The sequence below is a fragment of the Geotrypetes seraphini genome, chromosome 4, assembly GCF_902459505.1.
Source record: "Geotrypetes seraphini chromosome 4, aGeoSer1.1, whole genome shotgun sequence".
Lineage (NCBI taxonomy): Eukaryota > Metazoa > Chordata > Amphibia > Gymnophiona > Dermophiidae > Geotrypetes > Geotrypetes seraphini.
The window spans coordinates 28035187-28047873 of NC_047087.1; positions in this window are offsets into that span (position 1 = coordinate 28035187).

Below are 12687 nucleotides of genomic sequence, written 5' to 3' on the forward strand. Positions count from 1 at the left end.
AAACTAGCAGTCGCTGCGGCGACGGGGACAAGGCCATTCACCGCCCGCGGGGCGGTGAATGGTCTTGTCCCCCGCAGTGAGGCATGAAGGATCGCGCGGTCCCCCGCCCAATCGATTCCAGTGTCCAGCCAGCTCTCTCCCCTCTCCTCACCCCAGTCCGCAGATCCTCCTCCTCGGCGACCCGCACGCTACCAGAGAGCCGCGCACACCCGCTGCTGCTCAGCCTCGATCTTCTGCTCTGACGCAACCGGAAACAGGAAGTTGCAGCAGAGCAGAAGATCGAACACTGAGCAGCCGCGCGTGTGCGGCTCCCTGGGAAAGCGCGCAGGTTGCCGAAAGGGAGAGAGCCGGCCAAACACCAGGATCGACCGGGCAGGCAGGTAGTGGCCGCGGGGACCGTGCCATCGCTAGTGTTCCCGGCTCAAATTGGAAGGAGGGAGTGAAAGGAAAAAGGCTTATATGGATGCAGCGGGGACGGTGACGGGGCGGTGAATGGGATGGCAGTGGCGGTGACGGGGCGGTGAAAGGGATGGCGGTGACGGGGCGGTGAAGGGATCGGCGGTGACGGGGCGGTGCAGAGGATGGTGGGCCGGTGACGGGGCGGTGACGGGGACAGATTTTTTCCCCATGTCATTCTCTAGTTGTGAGCTCAATTCCTACTGCAGCTTTCTGTGACCTTTGGGTAAGTCACTTAGCACTCCATTGCCTTAGGTCAGACATGGGCAACTCCGGTTCTCGAAGGCCGGAATCCAATCGGGTTTTCAGGATTTCCCCCAATGAATATGCATGAGATCTATTTGCATGCACTGCTTTCAATGCACATTCATTGGGGGAAATCCTGAAAACCCAATTGGATTCCGGCCCTCGAGGATCGGAGTTGCCCATGTCTGCCCTAGGTGCAAAATAAGTACCTGCCTAATCCCCCATTTTAGAAAGTGGCAGTAGGGGCTGCCACACAGCAAGCACTCTGACACTCATTAAATCCCTATGGCCGTTGGAGCAGAAGCAGCCACTACCACAGATTTGTAAAAGTAGACCTAAAATACGCAAACCGATTGATCATGTAAACCAGGGCTGCCCATGTCCGTTCCTCGAGATCTACTGGCAGGCCAGGTGTTCAGGAAATCCACAATGAACATGCATGAGAGAGATTTGCATACCAAGAAGAGGCAGTGCAGGCAAATCTCCCTCATGCATATTCATTGTGGATATCCTGAAAACCTGGCCTGCCAGTAGATCTCGAGGACCGGACTTGGGCAGCCCTGATGTAAACTATACAGAAAAAAGCAGTATACAAGTTCCATCTCCCCATAGACTTCCCTATCTCACCACTTGGGGTGGCAGAGATTAAGCACAGCTCTCTCACATCTCTCTGTCTCACAGCAAAATACAGGCAGGATCTATAATTCTCTTAATAAGTATCAGTGTTGTCATTAAGGCAGATATCACTTACAATTAGGTGGCACTCTTGAGGGATACCCAGAAAGACTGAGGCCTATATTCTTTAAAAAAACATGCTAAAAAACAACAGGTTGCTTTCGCAGCCGTTCTGGTAGCGAATTACAAAAAGCGAGTCATTCTTCCCAAAATGCTCATGCAAATGAGGTTGGTGGAGAGCAGCGAAGACTCGCTAAATTTGCATGTGCCCTTGCGCAGAATAAACGTAAAAAAAAAAAAAAAAAAGCAACAGCGGGAGAGATTTTCAATCTCGCCCGCTGCCAACCAATCTAGGAGTGTCTGAGTTCTTACTACCATGGCCGGCGCTAAAAATGCTAGCGCGGCTTTTTAAAGGAGGGGGCTAAGGTAACTGAATAAACAGGACTGACTTTATGTGGTCCGAAATATGAGGTTCAGCTTCACCGGTTAAATGCACAATATCACACTAAGGGCACTAAGCAATCTAGTGCATGCTAACCATATTAGTGCACTAACAATTATCACAAGCTGGGTGCTAAGACACCTATTATATTCCTAAGACATGGAATTCACTTCCAATTTACTTAAGAGAGAAAAAGAATTTGGAAAATTTTAAGAGCAAACTCAAGAGTTTTCTTTTTAAAGATGCATTCAATATTTAATTGAATTGCCTATTGCTCTTTTGTTTATTTTTAAACCTTTTAATCAGTTTTGTCTTTCCCTTCCCGCTGTTCTTAACCCTTAATTGTTTACTCCTATATTAATTAGATTGTATTTCTTTCCTTGCCTTTCCTAGTGTCTCATTATGATTGAATAAGTGGTTTTTATCATGTTTAGTAGACTTAGTACCTTTGTTAGTTACATATGTTCCCTTTAACTGTGTATTTTTACTTACTTGTACATCGCTTAGAATTTGGAATAGGCGATTAATCAAATTACATAATAATCTTGAAACTTAAGGGCATCTTAGCATTTAGCACTAAGACTTGAAGCGGAACAGAAGAAGGCGACAAAAATGGTAGGGGTTTTCAGCCAAAAGATGTACAAGAAAAAACTAGAAGACCTGAATATGTATACTGTTTAGTAGAGGAGGGACAGGAGAGATATGATACATAGTAACATAATAGATGACTATTATGATAAAGACCCAAATGGTCCATCCAGTCTGCCCAACCTGATTCAATTTAATTTTTTTTTTTCTTAGCTATTTCTGGGCAAGAATCTAAAGCTCTACCCAGTACTGTGCTTGGGCTCCACCTGCTGAAGTCTCCATCAAAGCTCAGTCCAGCCCAACCACACCCTCCCAGCTGTTGAAGTCCTCCCCAGCCCATCCTCCACCAAATGGCCATATACAGACACAGATCGTGCAAGTCCGCCCAGTACTGGCCTTAGTTCTTCAATATTTACTCTTATTTTCTGATTCTAGATCCTCTGTGTTCATCCCAAGCTTCTTTGAACTCCGTCACCATTTTCCTCTACTTTCCTCTCCTACAGATATTTAAATACTATCTTTTTCAGAAAAATGAAAATGGTAAAACTAGAGGACATAAATTGAGGTTGTGAGGTAGTGGGCTTGGGTTAATGTTAGGAGATAATTTTTCATGGAGAGGGTGGCAGATGGCGAGGGAGGTGGAGAGGAAAAAGGTGACGGAGTTCCAAAAAAGTGTAGGATGAACACCGAAGATCTCTAATTAGAAAATGACAGGCATTTGTTGAAGAACAAGGGCCTGTGCTAGGCAGACTTGCACAGTCTCTGTCCCCCTAGATGGCAATTCAATTTATGTTGGGCTGGGGAGGGTTTCGATGGAAACTCCAGTAATTTAGAACATGAGGAAGGTATTTGGTGGACTTTTATGGTCTTTATCCTGCAAATAATGTGATGGTTTGGATAGGCTGGAGGGAGCTTCAACAGTAGCTCCGGTTGTTGGAACCTAAGATATCAAGCGTTGACAGTAACTCCAGTAGTTCCGGGCAGACTTCGATAGTCTAGTACCCAATAATATGATAAAAAGATGACTCAAATTAAGAATACATTTTTATAATGAGTGTAACTGTCGAGCAGACTGGATGGACCATTGAGCTCTTTATCTGCCATCATTGACTATGTCAGTGTTTTTCAACCGCTGTTCCGCGGCACACTAGTGTGCCGCGAGATGTTGCCTGGTGTGCCGCAGGGCCACCATCAGGGCAGTACTACCAGTCCTGCATTCAGGGGCCCGGAGCTGACAGGGGGCCCGAGGCAGGGGCGCCAGTAGCTCGCCAAGGCAAAGTGAGTCGATCACCCAGGACTCACTTTGTCTTGGCGATCTAATCTATCGAGCCGATAAGTCTTCTTCTCCCCGACGTCAATTCTGCAGTCGGAGAGGAAGTTCGGGCCAGCCAATCGCTGCCTGGCTGGGCGGAACTTCCTCTCCAATTGCAGAATTGACATCAGGGAGAGCATGCGTCAGCGTCGGCTTTGGGGCCTGTTATCCATTGGTGGGTCCTGTTCCCCGATGGCAGCGACAGTGGCAGTGGCTTGGGGAACAGCAGGGAGAAAGAAAGAAAGGGGGCAGGCAGGGAAACAGAAGGAAAGAAGAGAAACAGAAAAAAAGAAAGAAAGGTCAGGGAGAGAGGAAGAAAAAGTTGGGGGAGGGAATGAGGTGTGGAGGAGAGAAAGCATACAGGCTGATAGAAGGGAAGAAAGATTGGATGCACAGTCAGAAGAAGAAAGTGCAACCAGAAATCACCAGACAAGGTAGGAAAAATAATTTTATTTTAAATTTAGCAAAGTGGAGGCAGTATTACCACAGTTTTCAAAGGAATTTGCCCAAATAACTTAATAGTTAACTGGGTAAATTCCCAGAGATGAAAACTTCCCTTCACTTACTATGCACAGTTCTGAATTTATATCTGCTGTCTATATTTTACAATATGGTCCCCTTTTACTAAACCGCAATAGTGGTTTTTAGTGCAGGGAGCCTATGAGCGTCAAGAGCAGCGCTGGGCATTCAGCGCAGCTCCCTGCGCTAAAAACTGCTATTGTGGTTTAATAAAAAGGATGGAGGATATATTTGTCTATTTTTGTATGCTATAAAAACCAAATACAGAGAGAGACTGAGAGCTGTTGACGAAGAGCTACGTGTGTGTCTTTCTTCGATTCCAGCCAGAATATCAGCTTTGTGTTTAGCCAAACAGGCCCAGGTTTCGCACTGAATAAAGTATTTTATAATTTTTCACTATTCTGTTTACTTAATATTTCAGAATAAAGTAATTATAAAATACTTTCTTTGTGTTTATTTGATTTCTATTCAAGAGAATTACTTTATATATAGTCAATATAGGCACAGAGTTAAATTTTTTAACATTTTCTAATGGTGGTGTGCCTCGTGATTTTTTCCATGAAACAAGTGTGCCTTTGCCCAAAAAAGGTTGAAAAACACTGCCCTAGATGGCAATTCAGTTTATGATGGGCTGGGGAGGGTTTCAATGGAAACTCCAGTAATTTAGAACATGAGGAAGGTATTAGGTGGACTTTTGTGGTCTGTATCCTGCAAATAATGTGATGGTTTGGATAGGCTGGAGGGAGCTTCAACAGTAGCTCCGGTTGTTGGAACCTAAGATATCAAGCGTTGACAGTAACTCCAGTAGTTCCGGGCAGACTTCGATAATCTAGTACCCAATAATATGATAAAAAGATGACTCAAATTAAGAATACATTTTTATAATGAGTGTAACTGTCGAGCAGACTGGATGGACTATTGATCTCTTTATCTGCCATCATTGACTATGTTACTGTGTAATCATTAGCAGATTTTACAATTAGTGTGCACTGAATTGCATAATGCCCGTTGATGAATTCCCTGCTTTTTACTAAGAGATAGATTCACTAAGTCCACCGATCAAGTCCTGACCACTTTGCGACCCGATTTGCCTCCAACCCGATTCACCAACCTCGTGGCCGATCATCCTCCGATCCGATCCGCGCGTGCAAATGAGGGGAAACGGCATGTAAAGTAGGTAGGCAGCGATTCACTAGCAAAAAGCTGGAACGCCGAGTGGGCTGGCCGAGCAACAAAGAAGCAACTGCTGGGGCTGCTCACGTCGTTTCCGACTGCATCTTCTTCTCTCTGCCCCGATCGCCGCCGTGCTTCTGCCCCGACTCTCCTGGCCTTCCCTCGCAGTGCGAGCCCGTGGTTTTAACCCACAGGTTTAAAGCAGGATTAAAACTACAGGCTCGCTGTAAAAAGTAAAAAAAAAAAAAAGTCACTGCAATGTAAGCACGCGCAGACCATCTACAGATGGTCTGCGCATGTGTCGGGATCGCTACTCAGCGATCCGTGCAATCGGTTGGGGCGGGATTCCGAGCATCCTCATTTGCATGAGGATGCTTCATGAATCAGGCCCCCCCCCCCCGTCCACGGATCAGATCCGTGGGCTTAGTGAATCTAGCCTAAAGTTATGGTAAGCATTAACATGTACTTACCACATTAACATGTACTTACCAAAGGCGGAAAATTTCATGGCGACACCAAAAAGTATTTCTTCACAGAGAGAGTGGTTGATCATTGGAACAAGCTTCCAGTGCAGGTGATCAAGGCAGACAGCGTGCCAGACTTTAAGAATAAATGGGATACCCATGTGGGATCCCTACGAGGGTCAAGATAAGGAAATTGGGTCATTAGGGCATAGACAGGGGGTGGGTAAGCAGAGTGGGCAGACTTGATGGGCTGTAGCCCTTTTCTGCCGTCATCTTCTATGTTTCTATGTTACTACAGGATGCGCTCAGGCGTCCCATGGTAGTTTTTGGATCTGCGTGCACGTCCCATGTGCTAAAAGAGCTGGGGGCGTGTCTGAGGCAGAAAGTAAGCGTTTTCTGTGCTAGTCAATTAGTGCAACTACACTGATGCAACCGATTCATGTGTAGTTAGATAAAGACTTTTAAAATATTAAAAGGATTCTACAAAATAGCGCAAGAAACATCGTTATTCACATTGTCCAATGAGACTCGGACAAGAGGTCATGGATTGAAGCTGAGGGGCACCAGGCCTAGGACAAATATCAGGAAATTCTGCTTCACACAACGAGTGGTGGACGCTTGGAATGCACTCCCGGAGGTCGCGATGGAGACCACCATTCCGGGATTCAAGGGCAAGTTGGATGCACACCTTCTCGCAAATCAAATTGAGGGATACGAGTAAACAAGGTTTCTCAACAGGGAACACCTGGCTTGGCCTCTGCGGGTGCGGGTCGCCGGACTGGATGGACCTATGGTCTGATCCGGCAAAGCCATTTCTTATGTTCTTATGAGCCTTTACTGCCTATGACATAGCTGGCAGTAAGGGTTTACATGCAAATAGACACATGCTAATGAGAAAATTAGGCCCTCTTTTACAAAGGCACGCTAAGCATTTTAGCGCAGATTTAGCACGCACTAAATCATTGCGTGCGCTAACCGCTAATGCGTCCATAGGACAACATGCAAGCATCAGCGTTTAGCGCGCGTTTAGCATGCGCTAATATTAAGCACGCGCTAAAAAGCTTAGCACACCTTTGTAAAAGAGGGGGTTAGTGTATAGTCATTAGAAGGGAAATAGGAAAATGGAACAGTTTTACCACTGCATTAAAATAGCCTCAGCATGCAGGGAAACACCCACACTGGGCATAGCGCTAGCCACTTTTTAACAGTGCTTAGCAAAAGAGACCTTTATTTGGCCCTTGATTTATCTGGGTATAAAGTCAGCAGTGCCACAAAGATTGCTGACCGCCTACCAGCTGAATATCTACCCCACCATCAACATAAGGACTAGTACCTTAAAGACTTAATCCTCCAATGAATGGGAAACCAGTGCAATATTCTAAGTGAAAAATAACATGCTTATAATATGAGCAGCCTGAGCTTATGTAAATGAGCAGCAGAAGCTTGGACCATCTGCATAGCACAATCCAACACTTTGGCAAACAATGTGAACAGCATTGCAGTGGTCCAAGATCAACAGTAGCAAAGCTTGTAAAATTGTGCAGAAATCATTTGCGGAAATCACATAAATGAAGCCTTCACACATCTAGGGGTTTTTTTTGGTTGTGTTTTTTTAAGCACAGGATAGAATGAAGCCAAACCAAAGCTTATCATCACCATTCTCCCAAAGTTCAGTGCAATGTATTCTCAAAAATGCAGGCTTCCTAAGATTCAGTGACAACCAATAATCCTTAGTTTAGCCTTAGAACAGGGGTGCCCAAATGGTCGATCGTGATCGGCCAGTAGATCGCAAAGGCAGCGCGAGTCGATCACGTTGCCTTTGCGATCTTTTTCTCCCTGCTACATCCCCAAGCCAGGCCCGGTGTGTACAAGCACCGGACTTGCAAAACTTCACCTCCAATGTCAATTCTGACTTCGGAGAAGAAGTTCTGGGCCAGCCAATCGCTGCCTGGCTGGCCTGGAACTTCCTCCCCGATGCTAGAATTGATGTCTGAAGTGAAGTCTTTGGGGCCCGGCACTTGTACGCGCCAGGCCTGGCTCGGGGAAGCAGCAGGGAGAAATCGCGTTGGTGGCTTGGGGATGGGGGGTAGGGAAAGAATCGGGGAAGTGGAGAAATCGGCACAATGGCTTGGGGGACAGGGGGATCAAGAAAGAAAGGCAGAAATAAAGAGGGGGGCCAGGGGGAGAGAGAAAGAAAGAGGGGGGCTTGGGGAAAGAAAAAGAAAGGCAGAAAGAAAGAGGGGGGCCAGGGGAAAGAGAAAGAAAGGCAGAAATAAAGGGGGGGGGGTAGGAAGAGAGAGAAAGAATGGCAGAAAGAAAGAAATATTGGCTTTACAGAAGAAGGAAGTGCAATCAGAGACTCATGAAATCACCAGACAAAAGGGTAGGTAAAATGATTTTTTTCAATTTAATAATCAAAATGTGTCCTTTTTGAAAATTTATATCTGCTGTCCGCCAGACAGTTGTGCTGACCTTGAATGTATACAGCCCTGAGAAAGATGTTGTGATGAACTTCCCAATCCCACAGCTTTAGAGCTTCTTGACAAATATAAAAGCTGTCTTTTCCTGATATTGACTGGAATAGCCATTCAACTGATCACAAAAAATTGGAAAAACCATGATAGATTAAATTACATTTTTTGGTGAACAAATGTATGTAATATATACAAATATGAAAGAATACATGCAGAATGTTTGGGATCTAGCGTTTCATTTAATAAAGTATTATTTGCTGCTTCATATTAATGGTTTATGCATTTTTCTCTGAGTTTTGTCCTTACGCATCCGGGGTGGGGGAGGGAGGGGGGAGGGGAAGAAGAAGTAATTGAAAAAAGGATATCAATTAATATATTAAATATATTAATGTATTAATATATTAAAATTATCTTATATTATTAATAATTGATAGAAGGGTGGATGAGTAAAGTTATTATTATATGTACTAATTGTATGGAATAGTGTACTCTGTATTATGTTTCTGCATTCAATTAAATGTATTACATTGTTGTAGTCTGTAAAATGATAAAATATTTATTAAAAAAAAGTTGCATGCGATAAAGCTGCTAACGTGGCTTCGTAAAAGGAGCCCTAAGAAATTATGAAAAAGTAAAATGGAAAAAAAACCCAAAATGTACATTGTATTCATGCTAACTAGCATTTATAATCCGAAGGTTTAAAATATCTGAAGGCAGTAAATTAGGCCTAAGATTAGGACAGTTACCAATGCCTAAGTTGAGTCAGGCACCATTAGGTGAAATTCTATAAAAAACGCCTAGCGGATGACTGCGCCAAGTGGCACGTAGTCGTCAGACAGAGCTAGACGCCATTTATAGAATCGGGACCAACATGCCTCTTTTCTTCCTTAATTGATATTATTCCCCCAGATTCACACTCAAAATTATGCACACAAATTTGGGCATGCGCACAATTTGCACACAGAAATTAATTACCTTACATGCCAGTTAGGGCCAATAATTGGGCACCATCCATTACTGGTGCTAAATGGCACCAATTTGGATTTGTGCGTGCACCGGGGTATGTGTTATTCTATAAAGGTGCATGAGCAAATTTATAGCGTGTAACTAAAAAGAGGGTGGGGCCGTGGATGGAGCCATGGCTGACTCGGGGGCAGTGGCAGAGTCGAAAAGGGCAAACAGAATGCTTGGAATGATTAAGAAAGGAATCACGAGCAGATTGGAGAAGGTTATCATGCCACTCTACCGGGCCATGGTGCGCCCTCACCTGGAATATTGCGTCCAGCACTGGTCCCTGTACATGAAGAAGGACACGGTACTACTCGAAAGGATCCAGAGAAGAGCGACTAGAATGGTTAAGGGGCTGGAGGAGTTGCTGTACATTGAGAGATTAGAGAAACTGGGCCTCTTCACCCTTGAAAAGAGGAGACTGAGAGGGGACATAATCAAAACATTCAGGATAATGAAGGGAATAGACTTAGTTGATAAAGACAGGTTGTTCACCCTCCCAAGGTAGGAAGAATGAGAGGGCACTCTCTAAAGTTAAAAGGGGATAGATTCCGTACAAATGTAAGGAAGTTCTTTTCCACCCAGAGAGTGGTGGAAAACTGGAACGCTCTTCCAGAGGCTGTCGTAGGGGAAATCACCATCCAGGGATTCAAGACAAAGTTAGACAAGTTCCTGTGGAACTAGAACGTACGCAGGTAGGGCTGGTCTCAGTTAGGGCACTGGTCTTTGACCTGGGGGCCACCGCGGGAGTAGACAGCTGGGCACGATGGACCACTGGTCTGACCCAGCAGCGGCATTTCTTATGTTCTTAACTAAAGATGCAAGCAGTATTATAGAATTCAGGGGATCTGCACCTAATATACCTGGTGACCCGTCAAATGAGTGCAGGACAATTGCACTCTGACAAAAGCGCCCCGTAAATTGCATGCAGGGACAAGTGCATGCAGGACAATTTTGGTGGTGGATACTTTTTTTGTCTTTTTGAAGGTTCCAAAGTAACCCTCTGTTTTGAGGGGGGAAGCCCCCAACACACTACACTTTAAAAATTCACTTGCTATCTAGTGTTAGGGTAAGGTTTATATCATGATTATGGGAACCCTAATCATGATAACCCTTACCCTAACACGAAGGCCCTGATTGGCTGACACTCCTCAGGCCCCGTGCCTTACCCTAACACGAGGGCCCTGATTTGCTGACACTTCTCAGGTCCCGTTCCTTGGGAGGGGCCTAAAGAATCGTCCTGCGCGCACTTGTCCCTGCACGCAATTGTTGGGGCACTTTTGTCGGAGCGCAATTGTCCTACGTTCATTTGTCAGTTTACCAATATACGTGCAAGGATTTATTCCAGGTCTCAGTTGCGCCTAAAGTTGGACGCAGATCCGGATGCTGAGCGCCCAACTCAGATAGCAAGTACCAGTGTGGCACATGCACCGCAGCCCATAGGAATAGAATGGGCTGCGTCACATTTGCTTGAAGGGAATCACGACTGCGGCTCTATAAAGGGACCCCTAGTCTATTCTATCCATTTTGAAAATTAAACATGATGTGACAGGGAGTAAAATGCTTTTATTATTTGTATCACCTGTTATCTATCTTTTTTTTTCTGTACAACTGTGGATACAGATTGTTGTAGGCATTTTAAAATAAATACAAGCCACGCTGGGGAAATGTTCATGATCACAAGGGACTAAGCTAATGTATAATATGGTTCACTTATCTAAGAGCCTTCTGCAGTCCCAGTCTATATTGCTGAGAAATGTGTCATCAAGGAGCTTCCCAACCTGAAGTGCTCTACACGTCGAAGTCCTCGCGTTTAGAAGGACTCCAGTGTGTCCTTTGTTAAACGGATTATCTCTCTCTGTCTTTGCCTCCTGCACTTCTGCATGAAGAGAACAGTAACTACCCTGAACAATGACAGTCGTTTTGCTCAAAATAGACAGTCTTTTCATAACAAATCAAAAAGAGAACAATGAGAAATGTCGCCACCTCGCAAGTGTCGTTCTGTATAGACATTCCCGTGAAAATTAGGATAGCATGTGTTTCTGAACACTCTAAAATCTAACAGATATCGGATGAGTGCCCAAATCCGAGAGCCCTGTTTTTACAAAGAATTCCTGGGACCAAAGTATATTTTATTTGATTAAAACTTATTTTTATACTGTTTACAAAAAAAAAAAAAAACCCTAAGGGCTCCTTTTACTAAGGTGAGCTATGCTGTTTAGCACGTGCTAAATGCTGATGCCTGCAGTCTATGGATGCATTGGCGGTTAGCATGCGCGTAGATTTAGAGCGCGCTAAAACGCTTAGCACACCTTAGTAAAACAGGAGATAAATGGTTTACATTAATTAAAACATACGTAAGATGAAAACAAACCATGCCATAAAATCTACATAATTAAACAATTTCTTCTCTTCAAATGTCACCTAATAAATTGCAAGATTACAATAGCAAACATGATTAGAGAGATTCTTTTTTTCAGATGCCTACTAATAGATCACAGAAACAGCTGAGGTGTTTTTTTTTTTTTCCTTTATTTATTTATAATTTTTCAGAAGAAGCTTACAAGAAAACAAACTTCTTGTTACAGAAATACAGGAAAATATTCTTAATATGTATCTCACAAAATACGAGGTATAATTGAAAAATCCTTCCTTAGACCCCCAAGTAAAAAGGGGGGTGTTGGCTCAAAAGTAAGAGAAGTACATTTATTTAATAAAACTTAAAAGGTCAAAAGGAAAGGCAATAACGCCATTTTACTATCTAAACACTGCATCCAACTTCAGGCTATCTTTTTCTGCTCCAAAAAGGTCTTTAATTGGTCAGGAAGAAAAAAGACATATTTAATTTGTGCATACTTTAGTGTGACCATATGGCTCCAGAAAAAAGGGGACGGATTGAGACATCCGGGTTTTACTTTGTAACAGGGAAGCCCCTGTCCCAAGGAAAAGAACAGGTAAACTTCCCCAGCAGGCATCAAAGGGCTTGGTAAAACCTGGCCTGGAGCAGAATCAGCTGACTCAGCCCAGAGGGAAGGGGCAGAAGCCAGGTTCAGTACAACACAACAGCCAGGGGGGAAGGGCACTGCAAACCAATTATCTCCCCTCCTTTCCTCAAGGTGAGAAACCTAAACCCAACCCAGGAGGGGGTGGGGTCAGCACCTGTGCTAGAGGGGACCAGCTGCCTCAAATAGAGAGGAGGCAGAGCAAGAAGGGGAGCTCAGCTGGCTCTACTCAAGAGAGTTCAGCTACAGGCCTGGACTCCAGAGTTCCAGTTCCCCAACCCAGGACGTTTGCAGGAGGTCAACCCAGCAAAGGAGGAAGTGTTAATTC